At 46.8% G+C, this 10,659-nt stretch overlaps 1 long non-coding RNA gene across 1 annotated transcript; it reads left to right on the forward strand.

Annotated features, from left to right (window-relative positions):
• Positions 1 to 1,727: 1,727 nt before the first annotated feature.
• Positions 1,728 to 8,685, forward strand: LOC140846784 (uncharacterized). Its single transcript, XR_012126189.1, has 3 exons — positions 1,728 to 1,800; positions 7,933 to 7,985; positions 8,517 to 8,685. It is a non-coding gene; the product is annotated as an uncharacterized lncRNA (long non-coding RNA).
• Positions 8,686 to 10,659: the final 1,974 nt, after the last annotated feature.

The raw sequence follows: 10,659 nt of genomic DNA on the forward strand, positions 1-10,659 counted from the left end.
TTAGATTCTACACTCTGTGCTGGCCTTTGACTAAGATTTTGGTAGACAAAACAAAAGTTCAGATTTGCTAACATGTCAGAGTCCCTCAGAGTCTTTGCCCACTTACCTCTCTGGCTTCTTTTCCCCTTTAAATGTTGGCCTGGTAAGCACTTATAGTCTTGTCAGCTCTTGTTACTTTTAAGAAGATGCTTTTATATTTTATGCAGAATTCATGATTCTTTTCAGCAGGCAGGATAGTCCAAATGACCTAACTCACCATTACCTGGAAACGAAACTCTAACAGTCCATTCTCCACCCACAGTCCCTAGTGTCCTCCTGTCCTTTTCCCCCACTAATCGCACATCATCCGATTCAATCTTACCAAGAGCGCCAGACCTGTGACTACTTCATTTCTCCCAAAGTATCAGCCCCTTCTGTCTCCACTCCCTTCTGCACACCCATGATCCATCACTTCAGCCTCTGTCTCACAAAAACTCTTAATGTCCTTGCCCCCTTTTCCTTCCCTTAGATCTATAAGGGAAAAATGAGTCCTAGATTCATCCAGCCTTCTCTGCTCTTACCCTCATGCTTCTGGATATTTCTGGGAGACCCAACCAACTCCTCATTGTAGAGTCACTCTTCTCCATGGTGCTTCACAACAACTGGCCCTCCATGACCACCCAGTAGTCATCCTCTGTGACACGATCAGCCACCATGCTGTTCTTCCCAGCATCCTTATCAAACTTTCCCCTCTCGTGAAGCCCTTCACCTTCCCACCCATCTCCACATACACACACATTCAGAAGATGCTCACACCTCCCAGTTCATTCTAAGCAGACATGTCTTCCCATTTCTCCACCTCCAGTTCCTCGTCTGCCAGCTCATCTACATCTGTGCCCACCCTGGTCTCTTTATTATCTGTTGCACAGGCAGAATTCTCCTTCCTTCTGAGGCTCATCCTCCCACCTGGCTCTATCCCCTTCTACCTTCTTAGGAACCGCAGGCTAGTACCTGACCTCAGTTCTTCTCTCCAATGGCTCCTTCCCATCATCTTGGAAACACACTCAAGTCTTCCTGTTTAAAAAAGGTGCTCTTTCCTTCAACTCTACAGTCCTCCTAAGGAAGGATTCTTGGCCCTGTTCCCCAGTATGGAGTAGCAGCCTCCCACATGTTCCCAGCGCACCCCAGGATCATAGTCGGCTTCCTGGTGCTGCAGTTCCTCCCCTACAAGACCGTGAGTTCCTCGAGAGCTGGGACTTGGTCTTAATCACTGTTGAATCCCTAACATCTAGCATAGACTTTGTGGGAGGAATGAAAGAATAAGGCCTGGGGTCATTGTTAGGCCCAGCAGCCCCCATTAAGCTCTGTGTACTGGTTATTAGGGAATTCTGCTTTGATGGGAGGCCAACTGGCAGAGTGCTAACTTTACAGGATCACTGATGCTATGCAATTCTTTTCAGTCTATGGAAATTCTGGCTTTATTTAGTTAATATCTAATTTGTGGATTAATAAGTCTTTGTCTGAAGGTCTTGGTGCAGGGTACAGGGCCAGGATCACCTTTCCTAGACTCCCCTGGGGCTTGGGGTGGGAGAATGAGGGTATTTTGAGGCACTGACTCTCTGTGTAATTTACAGGATCTCAGTCTAGGCATATTACTCATTAGAGTTTTATTTACCTTTTGTGGTGGCCTAGAAAAAGCCAAGCTTAATGAAGTGGTTACCAAAAGCCTTTAACATCATATTTTCCACAGAGTTCATAAAAATATTGACAGTGGACTTTACTGCCACATGGCATCTTTCAAAGAGATGAACAAAAATGACCGTAAGTATATTGATTTGTATTCTTGCCAAGCTTTCATAGCAAGAAGCCTAGTAGGTTCTCACTATCGATGGCAGCGTGTAGGTCCTTCCATGGATGATGAATAAGTTGGCCACGTGACCTTGGACACACCACTGTCCTCTGGGTCTTGGTTTCCTCACTATAAAATAAGAAGCTTGAATAAAATGAGCTTTAAGCGCATGTCTTGTTTCAGAATAGAATCATGCTATACTTTCTAATTCATTCCCAAGACAGTACACTGTCTTTGCTTTATAGGGAAGGGATATTATTTTGATCTCTAAGGTGCTCCCCAGTCAGCAGAGATGGCCACATCATTGAGGGAAATGGTACAGTCCTCAGGGCACAAGTCCCGTGTTCTCAGCAGGCCTTTTTGGCCCCAGCCTTCCTGCTTCACAGCCTTGCTTGCCCCAGGCCTCTTGCACTGAACCTTTCCAGCTCCACTCACTTCCTGATGAGACATCAGGCTAACCTTCCCTGCAAAGGACAGAAGAGATAATGGTCAGAGATGCCTAAAATATCAGTGCTGGGTAAACCTTAGTGATCATCTGGCCTTGTGGTTTCCAAAACCACATGAATAAAACATCCTGGTACCCAAGCTCCATACCAGTTATGAATCTCTAAGGGTGGGGCTCAGGCCTCAGTATTTTTAAAAATCTCCGTGGGTGATTCATCCCAATATATGGAGACGGGTGAGACAACTCTCTTAAACTCCCAGGCCAGACTCTTTGCACATAACTGTGATGCCCATTTGGAGTGAAGAGTGTGGGCTGCTGAGCTGGGAGACTTGGGCATGCGTCCTGGCTTAACATGTACCGCCTATGTAATGCCATTACTGCCTTACTGTCTGTGCGCTTGGTTTCCTCAGGGAGTGGGTATGAGATACTTGGCACAGTGCCTGGCACGTGGTGAACATTCAGTAATTGTCAGCTTTCATCCTTTCTCACCGTCTGCATCACCAGCATCACCAAAACATCGTTGTATTTACCATCACCCACAGCCTCACAATCACCGACATCATCTCCTTGTCCTTCCTCTTCTCGTCCTCCTCCCCATCTCCCCAGATGCATCCTAACTGATACATGTGCCTAACAGCTACCTTTTTACTTAGTTCATAGTGGCCAGTGGGGAAGAAGCTGAAGATTCTTGTTTGTAAACAGAGTTCTTTTAATTAATCAACCAGTAAGTATCTATAAGGGGTCAGGAGAGGCAGGGGCCTTTATGGGGCATAAAGACATGTCAAACCTGCAGCCAAGGACCTCAGAGTCACTGCCTCCAAGGACTTCAGGGACCAGTCCAGGGCAGGGGCCATTCCTGCAAGAGGAGCAGCCCCCGATGGGCGCCCCAGGAAAGCTGCCTAAGCAGCAGGATTTCACTCATTGAGCGCATGCAGCTCTGCCCTGGGGATGTGTTCTTGTCTGATGGGGAGAGGTAGTTTCCCTCTTGTAATACCCTCTGGGCAACCATCCCCTGTCACTGCTATGATGGGATGTCTGGATGACCATCCCAAGCTAAACTGGCCCCTCCCCCTCACGCTCTGGGGATAACATGGCGAGCATGCCGGCAAGATCCTGCCCCCAGTCTAGCAGAGGACACAGACCAAACAAGCATATCCCACAACTAGGCGAAAGAATGGCCAATTGCCTTGACTGCTACAAAGATCCAAACAGGATGGTGTGGTAAGCACTTAAAGAAGGAACGCCATTTGAAAGAGTCAAGAAAGGCCATTTCAAGATCGCATTTCAACTGACACCTGGTATGTGAAAAGGAAGTAGCCAGCAACCAGGTGGAGAGTGTGTTCCAGGCACAAGGAACAAGATGGGTAAAGGTTCTGAAGCAGGAAAAAAACATTCACTTATTTAAGGAACCCAAAGAAAGCTAGTGTGCCTGGGGCACAGGGAAGAAGGGAGAAAGCCAGGGGAAGAGCAGGCAGGAGCTGTGGGCTATGGTGAAAAGATTAGCTTTTATCCCAAGAGCAGTGGGAAGTCGCTAATGGGTTTCCCAGGGTGGTGACAGCAAGTCCTCCAGTAGAAGGAAGAGGTGGCCTTTCAGGAGAAGGCAAAGGTGTCACAGAAGAAAATAAAGTGTGAAAGGCTAGATGGGGCAGTCTCTGCATGTGAACCAAGGAATTATCCATAATGTGCTTAAACCCTCCAAAGGGCACAGGAACTGGAATGTTTGGGCTAAAGTTCTCTCTGTTCTGGAAAATCCTTGGAAATTTTAAGCAAAAATAAAAGGAAGGGATGATGAGGAATTTGGAGGCTTTAAACAGCTTGCACAATTCAAAGTCACCCTCAAATCCAACATCCACATGCGTCCTGATAAATGTCAGCTGGAAAACCATTCATACTGAAGCCATATGAGGCGTGAGGAGGAGGGGTCAGGTCAGCTTGGGATGGCCATTCAGACATCCCATCATAGCAGTGACAGAGGGAAACTACCTCTCCCCATCAGACAAGAACACAAAATCCCCACCCCCTTGCACATGGAAAGTTCAATGAGAGTTTGAAGATATTATGTCAGGATTTCTGAAAGCTGAGTAAAAACAACCTTGAAAATAAACCACATGCTGCTGCTAATTAATCTTAGTTCCTGGCTTTTTCCAATCAGACCCTGAACTATAATCCATCTTCATTACACTTCTTTTAAAGCAAAAATGGTGCATTTCCGCAAGTCTAATTAAGGAAGGAACATTATAAGGCCTTGGGTCATAACTCTCTTTATGTCCCATGTGCACACGTCTGCTACACACACACACACACACACACACACACACACACACACAAATAAATGTTTTTAAAACCCCTACATGACCTGTTTATTTGCAAACATAAGCAGGCCACTCAAGAGCCTAAGGACAGATGAGATGGCCAAGCTAGGTGCCATCACGGTCATGTCAGCCAGCGGTCCTCCCCACTCCACTGTCCCGCCTTGCACGCATCTACCCACCATATCACTGTGCGCACACCTGGTGGGCAGCCATTGGCTCAGGAAAGGGCTGTCTGCCCCCAACCCCAGGGGATGAAGCAGGATTAGTCTGAGCTGGGACTGGCAACTGAGTGCTTTTTAACAGTAATTTGTTTTAGACAGTTGACCCAGTTCTTCTGACCAACCAGACAAAAGGAAAGGTCTGTTTGGGGGTTTCTGGGGAAAATTCTCTTTCACGATAGAAATGATGAGCCCTGAATGTGGCTGGGTGCATGAGGGTGGGATGCTCGTCTCTGAGGCAGCCAACAAAATGAAAACCTAGTGACCACAGAGGAAGGTTGCCTATGTGTGTGGACCTGCCAAAGTCATGACTTTGGGAGTTGGGGAGAACTTGGGAAAAAAGTGTTCGGATCGAGTTGTGTCATCTCTGAGGAATAGTCTGGTGGTCACTGTCTAACTCTAAGATTTTTATTTAGGATCCCAAGGAAAGGTTGGAATGGTTCAGACGCATCTTTGAGTTGGACTTCAAATTGTGGGTGGGGATCAAGTTGGGGCATGTTTGAGAGTCTGGTGATAGGTTTTTCCTGGCGTGGGATGGATCTTTTCCATTGACACATTCCTCACCCTCATTTTCATCATCAGTCCCCACAACCATCGACGAGCCATAAGATTTGTGTCTTCCCAGCTGTTGGTGACTGGAAGGTTTCTACAAGCCTCTCACCCATTTCATTTGCCTAAGTCCATGAACCTATAGATCCTTAAGGAGACTCTGAGACTTCCTGAAGTCTTACTCTCATTCAGCCACGCCCTCTGTACCCCAGACCCACCTCCCCCACCCCATCCTCCACTTACTGCAGTAACTCCTATCAGTCAAACCCTGGAAGAGCCTCTAATTTCAGTTCTAGCCCAAATAACACCAACAATTATATATCATGAAAAGAGATACACCAGCCCTTCAATTTCCTGCTTGGAAAATTTAACAGTCCATTCAGATGATTCCCCCTCATCACAACAGTTCAGCCTAGAGCTGGTCCTCTCATTAAAAGAATATTTGCCATTGCAATTCAGAAATTGCCAGCATACAGAGTGTGGATGTTACCCTCTTGGAGACCATATTATCACACATACATTTGCATGTATCTACGTACACAGCATGAGCCCAGCCAGGAAATCTTCAACAGCAGGGCAGGAGAAGGGGGCCTTTGAGCTGCTGCAGAGAGCAGGTTATTTCAGAACTTGAAGAGACAGTCCTCTGACTATACAGATGAGAAGCTAAATCCCAAGAAGGAAAGGGTATTGGCCTGATTCCCAAAGCTCTGAGCTTAAAATAAGTGAAAACAAGTGAGCTAATGGTGGTGTTAAGGATGCTGGTTTCCTGTGTTGTAAAGTGGTAGGAATGACTTTGAACACTATCCAGGTTAAGCCTTGATGATACGGTGGAATTCTAGAGTACCATAGCCACCTCATGGGCAGCCCTCTGGAACAACCCCTTCCGTGGTAGACACAGCCAGACATTTCGGAGTGGGCCCCAAAGGCCATGTCTCTGCTACATGATCCTGCCACGGGCCACAGCTGACTGACCGCAGGAGGATGCATGACCCAAAGTGGGTCAGAGACCCTCTGCTTCCCAGGAATTCAACATCTATATCAATACACACGGGCTAGAAACCTCTGGGACTGGATTATGTCAATGGAAGCCCACTGGGGCGAGGATCTGGGAACTTCTGCGGCTGAGTCATCAGCGGCAGACCCGTTTCGTTTCAAATCTTGGTTGTTCAAGCCTTCCTTTGATTTGTGAGGTGGCCTATGTCCCTCTAGCAAATAACATTTTTTTCTTTGCTTAAATTCAAGCAGTTTCTGTTGCATGCAGCTAAAAACAAATGAACAAACAAAAATGCTTAACTAATAGAAATACAAGTCTGCAGATCTATGGGTGCCCTAGTTTGCTGCTTCATGCACAGCATGGCTGAGAGTTCCATGAAGCCAAACTAAATAGAGTCATATGGCTTTAAATCCCCCAGTGCTACTTACTAGAGCAAAATAACTAAATGAGTAAGACTACAAAGCACCACTAATACAATGTCTTAAAGAACATGTTGAGTTTTATTGAGAGTATTTAACACTGTACATAAACATTGTCCCCAAAAGATAACACTTGTTTCTAGACAATGATCAAGCTAAGTGGGCAAAGACTGGGGATGGGTCACCCTTCCAGAAACCCTGGGCCAAATGGACTCCAAATCCAGGGTTCTTTCCCTGTGCCAAGCACTGCAGCCCCACGTGTCAGGAGAGTGGATCTTCCATCTTCATTCAATCACAAACTCACCCTGTAGCCTAAAACAAATCATTTTGTCTCTCTGAAGACAATTTGCTCATAGAAATAAATTACTTCGAAGTTCCCTCATCACTACAAATCCCCCAATTCTATTAAACCAGTCATCAGAAATCATCAGAAATCTTCCTGCTTATTCCTATTTGTTCCAAAAGCGGTCCTTCTGGAGCTCATTGGATGGGCTGTGTCTTAAAACATATTATTGTAACAAACTTAGCTTAGGCCTCTGAAGTCAGCAGCCTCCAAAATGGGCCACAGTGATCTCTGTCTGTACTCTTGACACCCTTGTGAGGCCCCCTCCCTCACTGGACCAGGGTGGTGTGTGTGATGATAGCACTCTGTGGAGACGATGCTCATACCAAGACTTCCAAAGATGGGTTATAAGAGGCATTGTGGTTTCTTCCTTGGCCCCTTGGATCACTCGCCCTGAAAGAAGCCAGCTGCCATTTTGTGGGGGTGCTCAAGCAGCCCTGTGGAAAGGCTCACGTGGAAAACCGACATCTACCGCCAACAGCCAGGAGCAACATGTGAACTACATGAGTGAAGCACGTTGGAAGCAGATTCTCCAGGTGACTGCAGGCTTGCTCAACATCCTAATGTTGACTCTACGTCAACAGACTCTACGTCAGAAGCACCCAGCTCAGCCGCTCCTGTATTGTTGACCCACAGAAACTATGAGAGATAATAAATGTTTATGGTTGGTTTAAGCCACTTAGCTTTAGAGTAATTTGCTGCACAGCAAAAGATAGCTAATCTCATTTCTAAAATGTTCTGATTCATATGATAAAAAATTAGAAATTCTGATAAAGGTAACAATAATGATAGAATTGTTATGGTACTTTTTTTTTCTTCTAAAGGTCCAAAATGCTTTCCAGAATTTGTAACGAGTTTCCCTGAGAGATTGCATGAGGTATGTAGGAAACTGTGAGAGACTTACCCCTCTTCTTGCTACCTGAGAAACTTGTATATTGTTTTTAAATTATAATACATTTGGCCAAACACTGATAAGCTGAGGTGTACCTGGGAGTTCATTATGCTAGCCACTTTACTTTTGTGTACATTGGAAGAATGCTATGCTCAAAAAGACTGTAATTACAAAACCTTAGTAAAGTGAGTGGGAGAGGGAGAACACCTTGGCAGTGGGCCTTGCCTGCCTCTCCATCTTTCTCTCTACCCCGTCTACTCCAGTCTCACTCTACCCCAGCCACACTGGCTTCCTCACTGTTCCTCGAATACACCAAACTCTCCCGGATCTGAGCCTTTGCACACGCTCTGACAGAGACCACTAGCAGTCCATCAATATCCATCACCCCTTGTTCCTGGACACACAACTAGACTACATTTACCAGGCTCCCTTGCACTTGGTGTGACCATGTGACCTGACTCGCTCCAGTGGGACATGAGCATAAGTGACATCTGTCCCATTCTGAATGGCCCATAGACATCTCCCAAGATGCTCTTCCAAGCCCTGTGACCTTCCAGCCAACTGGGATGGTGATGCCAGGAAGACCTTCAAAGTCAAAACTTGAAGACAATAGAGCAGCCACCAGCCTGGATTCCTGAATGACTGAATAGAGGAGAGCCATCCCACCAGCCTTGAAGGGTTATGTGAGGAGTTATGTGAGAAGTAAAGAAATTTCTTGTTCTTTAAACCATTTGATGTTGTGGGTCTATTTGTTATATCAGCTAGCCTGTAACTAACATTCTTTAGTTATAATTACAATACTATCTAACTAACACTAGAACTATCCACACTGCTCATCCCTTCACATCATTCAGACCTGCTCAAGTGGCAATGCTTAGAGAAGACTTCCCTCTCAGCCCACTGAAATTGGCTCCTCCCCACCCTCTATTACCCCATTTTCCTTTGCTTCAAAGCATATACCACTACCTGAAATCATACACACATGTATTTAGCAGCACATTGTCTGTCTCCCATTCAGGAAGGTGAGCTCCATGAAGGTAGGGACTTTGCCTGTGTCCCACGGGGCCCAGCACGTAATAGGTATTTGCACAGTAAATACTTGTTGAATAACAGAGGCCATGTTGGGAACCCAGGCTGGGAGGTCCTGGAGCATAAATAAAATTAACCAGTCAGTTTCCAAATCTTGGAACCACATCACCTCGAGGAGCTTATAAAAGGCACAATTTCTGGGTCCCGTGCCCAAAGATTCTAACCTGCCTTTGGGCATGCTGTCAGGGTCAGTCTTCTGTGTGTTGCCACATGACCAGGTCTGAGAGTCCTTGCTCTGGCTTGGGTCAGGATCTAGACATGCCCTACGATATGAACTCAGAGTGTCCACACAATGGAAAAGAATGGCCTTCCTCTAACCTCCAATGGCTGGGGAAATTGAACAAGACCAGCTCCAGAGAGAGACAATGCTCCTTCTGGGAAAGTGGACATTATGATTTAAAATACAAACTTGGCGATGATTGACAGAGACCTTACCTAGTAATGGCCTAAACACCAATGTAGACACCCACTTCTCTCTGAAGTAGAAGTCTGGGCTGGGAAGGCAGCTGTGCACATCAGGGCCTAGCCTCCTCCCATCTTGTCCTGCCATCTATAGAGCAGGTCGCCACTCACATGGTCAAGAAAGCGCTCCACCATGTCCATGACGCAGCCAGCAGGCATGGGGGTGTGGGCAAGCAGCACACCTTCCATTCCCTCTAAGGGAATGATATTGAACAGCCCATGAGGCATACAAATCCCCACCAACCGCCACTGAGTACCAGCTCCAGCACTTTTTGGAAGGACCCCCAGCTTGCTCCAGGGTGGGCAAGGACACAGCCCGCTGAGACACTCATGACCACCCTGCTGCACTCCATTACCAAGTTTTACAGCAAGTCAGGGAACAGGCCTTCCACGTGTATGCTGTCCCCGGCGAGCAATAAAAAACGCCTAAACACAGGAGTCAGATGTGCTGTATGTTAGGGGTTTTCTATCCTCCCTCTACCTCTGTGTGTCTGCCAAATCCCATAAATTAGGCAACGGTCTCCAGGCTCTGGAGCCAAAGAAGGAGAATCACCAGCAGCCAGAGCAGCAAATCCAAAGAACAGGAAGAATAGATCAACATCAGCTTGGCCTTGGGGAGGGAAGTTGCTTGTGTCTGAATTTCCCAAGCAGCCCTCAAGAGACTTTTGTGCCACTTTGCAATTCTCTAGGCTAGTGATTCCCAGGTGATTCCCAGCACCATCAGCGTCACCTGGGAACTTGCTAGAAAAGCAGATTCTCAGTCCTCACACAGCCCTCCTGTGTCAGTAACTCTGGGGCTCAGACTGGCAATTCATGGTCTAACAAACCCCCTGGAATTGGCCCTCCACGTAGCTCTGAGGCTCACTAGTGTTTGAGAACCACTGCATTAGAGGCTTTTCGTCTAACTGAAATCAGCCACATACCAGCTGGGTGGCGACAGGCCGGAAGGAGGCTGAGGCAAGGGAGACACAGCAGGTAAGGAGGCGCCTCTGTTTCAGGCTGGGTGCACACACGATGCTGAGAGTGAGCGCCTTGTAGTCCCGGCCTGCCTGTGGGTGCTAACAGGATGGTGAGATTGTAGGGGCGGTAGCTGGAAGTAAGTTAGGGT

Source organism: Manis javanica, chromosome 16 (assembly GCF_040802235.1).
Source record: "Manis javanica isolate MJ-LG chromosome 16, MJ_LKY, whole genome shotgun sequence".
Taxonomy (NCBI): Eukaryota; Metazoa; Chordata; class Mammalia; order Pholidota; family Manidae; genus Manis; species Manis javanica.